Below are 4,914 nucleotides of genomic sequence, written 5' to 3'. Positions count from 1 at the left end.
AGATCCCAATTTTTCTGTAGTTTTTAAAAACATATAATTTGTCTATGTTTGAAATTTTCAAATATGAATTAGATCAGATTTAGTTTATACCTTGTTTTTCTTATTCCAGGAGTTTAAAAAATGATTTTGAGTTGATTCTGTTTGCTACTGCTTCCTAGTGATTATATATTACTGTGGTAGAAGTTTCAATTTTTTTAAATATTTTTTACTTGAGGTTTTAGCAGAAACAAGTTTCTGCCCTAGTGACGTGTATTAAATTCTTTCACTTAGGCCATAGCAAACTTTTACTTTTCATGTTATTTTTACTTGTTGATTGATTGTAGTCCTTATGGTGTGTATTTGTTTGTATCGGTAGATCACCCGGAGTGCGAAGCGTGTTACTTAGAAGCACTCGATCAAGACAACTATCATCAAGGCAAGTCATTTTGATCATTCTATTTCCTATGTTTTCGATGCATGGTAGTTTCACCTTTCTTTGCCCAATTGCATGCTGCCTAGGTACTTGGAAATTTTAGTATAGTTTGTAGTATCATGTGGCAGGCACACAACAACCCCGATACTTGGCCCCTGGACGACAAATTTCTTATTGCTATGCTTGAGTAGACGGGTTTTCGGTTGAGTGCATAACACGAGTGATGCGAGGTTGATTAAATAATCAAGACCGGTTAAGACAAGATTTTCAAGACCTCGGACGCAATGCAACTCTGGGTGAAGGACGGTTGATCGGCTCCCTGGAGAAACCAGTGGATGGCCCGGGATGCTGGAGACGGCCATGACATCCTGCGGAAAGCTTCACCCAGGCTCGAAGAGACGGACGGAGACTTCAAGACTCAAGGCTTACTTGCACAGCCACAAGTCATTATGGGCTCTGGCTTGGTTGGACAACGCGGCGACTCTGGACAGGCGGCGCTAGCAGATGTAGAAGAACGGTAGGAATGGATGGGCACTGACAGGGATTCAGAGGGACCCGTTGAAAGACCATGTTTTGATCATCCGGTCTTCAAACACCCTGAAGTGCGAGGACAAACACGGAGGCGATCAAATCTTGTGGGGAACATGTGCAAAACTCTGCAGAGTGGCCAACCTAATCGATTAGCCGTGTCCACGGTCATGGACAACTTGAGCCGAAGGCATTGAAATTCCCCCGAACTCTCGACACAACTTAATAATGATGTGGGTGTTAACAACTATTCGGGTACGAGAATTGGTTGGCGGAACCATCTTGTTAACAACAAACAATGTTGTAATATTTTGCTTCCAGCCTCTCTTGTTGTAGGATAAAACTGGCTTTATGCAAAACTTATAGCCCCACCTGCCAAATATGCATGTAGAGATAGTTGATTATTATTTTACCCCTCTCTTTGATGACTTGCCGGCATATTCCATATGCTGACCTACACGGCTGCAACGTATCATGTTGCAGAGTACTTTTCCGACCAGGAGTGAGGCTACGATCTACGCTCAGCGACATGCCCTGGAGTTGGATGGACTCGTCTACCTGATGCTTCCGCTAGTCTTCGTTAGATATCTCATGAGATGGCCTTCAGCCACTTTATTGTAATCCTTTATTGTAATAAAGTACTCTTTATGAGATTTCGATTAATAAAGTTGTGTGATTGAACTCTTGAATATATACATTATGTACTGAGTGTGTACCAGCATGATCTTGGGATGGTACGGAAACACCAGAGGCTTGACTCGTCTTGAGTCGGGTCGCTACATTTCCCTGGAGCTTATTCTCATCTTTTATCTGGGTTGAATTTTCTGGAATTCTTGTGGTATTGTTCTTCATAGTTTGGGGGTGGGCACATCCTGTGAACAAGCGGTACTACCGCTTTGGCATGGCCGGTACTACCGTGCATGTCCGTGGTACTACCGCTTCGGAAACTGCCTCAGGGTTATGAGATGGGAAGGGGAGGTGTTAATTGATACGTCTCCAACGTATCTATAATTTTTGATGGTTTCATGCTATTATCTTGTCAACTTTGGATGTTTTATATGCATGAATATGCTATTTTTAGGACTAACCTATTAACTCAGTGCCAAGTGCCAGTTTCTGTTTTTTCCGTGTTTTTTACCTTTTTCAGAGAAGAATATTTAACGGAGTCCAAACATAAGAAAACCTGCGGGATGATTTTTTCCATCACAGAAGATACGCAGGGGACTTGAGAACCATGGCAGGGGACCTCGGGGGAGGTCACAAGCCCCCTAGCCGCGGCCTGGGGGTGCGCCTCACAGGCTTGTGGGCCCCACGTGACTCCTTTGCCATACCTCTTTCGCCTATAAATTCTCTAAAAATCCAGAACCACTAGAGAGAGCCACGAAAATACTTTTCCGCCGCCGCAAGCTTCCGTCTCTGCAAGATCCCATCTGGGAACCGTTCTGGTGCCCTGCCAGAGGGGGATTCGAACACGGAGGGCTTCTTCATCAACACCATTGCCTCTCCGATGATGCGTGAGTAGTTCACCACAGACCTTCGGGGTCCATAGCTAGTAGCTAGATGGCTTCTTCTCTCTCTTGGATCTTTAATACAATGTTCTCCATGATCTTGATGGAGATCTATCCGATGTAACTTTCTTTTGCGGTGTGTTTGTCGAGATCCGATGAATTGTGGATTTATGATCAGATTATCTTAGAATATTGTGGATGCATGATTTCATATCCTTGTAATTCTCTTCGAGTTGCGGGTTTCGTTTGGCCAACTTGATCTATAATTCTTGCATTGGGAGAAGTGCTTGGTATTGGGTTCATACCGTGCGGTGTCCTGACCTAGTGACAGAAGGGGTAGCGAGGCACACATCATGTTGTTGCCATCAAGGGTAAAAAGATGGGGTTTATATCATATTGCATGAATTTATCCCTCTACATCATGTCATCTTGCTTAAGGCGTTACTCTGTTTGTTATGAACTCAATACACTAGATGCATGCTGGATAGCGTTCGATGTGTGGAGTAATAGTAGTAGATGAAGAAAGTATCGGTCTACTTGTCTCGGACGTGATGCCTATATGTATGATCATTGCCTTAGATATCATCATGACTTTGCGCGATTCTATCAATTGCTCGACAGTAATTCGTTCACGCACCGTAATACTTGCTATCATGAGAGAAGCCTCTAGTGAACACTATGGCCCCCACGTCTACTCCACATCATATTATCAGATCTACACGATTACTTTGTTGCACTTTCGTCTTCAGATCTCACCTTGCAAATAATCGTGAAGGGATTGACAACCCCTTTATACCATTGGGTGCAAGTTTGTTTGTTTTTGCGCAGGTACATTGGTGCCTCATCTTGATACTCCTACTAGATTGATACCTTGGTTCTCAAACTGGGGGAAAAACTTATCGCTACTGTGCTGCATCAGGCTTTCCTCTTGAAGGGAAAAATCAACGCAAGCTCAAGAGGTAGCAAGAAGGATTTCTGACGCCGTTGCCAGGGAGTATTCAAAGTGAAGCATATCCAAGTGACTATCGCAAACTCATCTCTTGCATTTACATTATTTGCCTTTTGCCTCTCGTTTTCCTCTCCCCCACTTCTGAAAAAAAAAAATTTATAAAAATATTTGCCTTTTTCGTACGCCCTTTCTTTCGCTTGTTTTCTATTCGCTTGTGTGCTTGTCTGCTTGCTAAGTCGCCATGACTGAAAACATCAAATTGTGTGACTTCTAGAAAACTAATAATAATTATTTTATTAGTACTCCGATTTCTCCCGCCGCTAGTGTGGAATCATATGAAATCAATGCTGCCTTGCTGAATCTTGTTATGAAAGAGCAATTTTCCGGCCTTCCTAGTGAAGATGCCGCATCCCATCTTAATACCTTCATTGAGTTATGCGATATGCAAAAGAAGAAATATGTGGATAATGATGTGATTAAATTGAAGCTATTTCCATTCTCATTACGAGATTGAGAAAAAACTTGGTTTTCATCTTTACCCAAAAATAGTATTGATTCTTGGAACAAGTGTAAAGATGCTTATATTTACAAGTATTTTCCATCGGCTAAGATTATCTCTCTCCGTAATGATATCATGAATTTCAAGCAACTAGATCATGAACATGTTGCACAATCTTGGGAGAGAATGAAATTGATGATTAGAAATTGTCCCGCTCATGGCCTGAGACTTTGGATGATTATACAAATCTTCTATGCTGGTTTGAATTTTGCTTCTAGAAATATCTTGGATTCCACATCCGGTGGAACTTTCATGGAAATCACACTAGGAGAAGCCACAAAACTCCTAGATAATATCATGACAAACTATTCTCAATGGCACACTGAAAGGTCACCTACTAGTAAAAAAGTATATGCTATAGCAGAAATTAACTCTTTGAGTGCTAAGATGGATGAGTTAATGAAATTGTTTGCTAGTAAAAGTTCTCCTTTATATCCAAATGATATGCCTTTGTCTTCCTTGATTGATAATAACAATGAGAGCTTGGATGTTAATTTTGTTGGTAGGAATAATTTTGGCAACAACAATGCTTATAGAGGTAACTTTAATCCTAGACCTTTTCCTAGTAATCCCTCTAATAACTTTGGCAATTCCTACAACAATGCTCATGGAAATTACAATAAATTACCCTCTGATCTTGAGAGTCATATTAAAGAGTTTATCAACTCGCAAAAGATTTTCAATGCGTCCATAGAAGAAAAACTGCTCAAAATTGATGACTTGGCTAGGACCGTTGATATAATGTCTCTTGATATTGATGCTTTGAAATTGAGATGTGCTGCTCCCAAGATTAATATGGATGAAACTTTGAAAGCTATGCGTGTTTCCATGAATGAGAGTAAAGAAAGAACCGCCCAAATTCGTGCTAGACATGAATGGCTTAAAAAGGCGTGTTCTCGTGATGAGAATCACGAAGATCTTAAAGTGCTTAGTGTGACTCCTATTGAATCCTTGTTTT

The sequence above is a fragment of the Hordeum vulgare genome, chromosome 4H (genome assembly GCF_904849725.1).
Source record: "Hordeum vulgare subsp. vulgare chromosome 4H, MorexV3_pseudomolecules_assembly, whole genome shotgun sequence".
In the NCBI taxonomy this organism is placed as follows: domain Eukaryota; kingdom Viridiplantae; phylum Streptophyta; class Magnoliopsida; order Poales; family Poaceae; genus Hordeum; species Hordeum vulgare.
Note: the sequence above shows the minus strand (reverse complement) of the source record.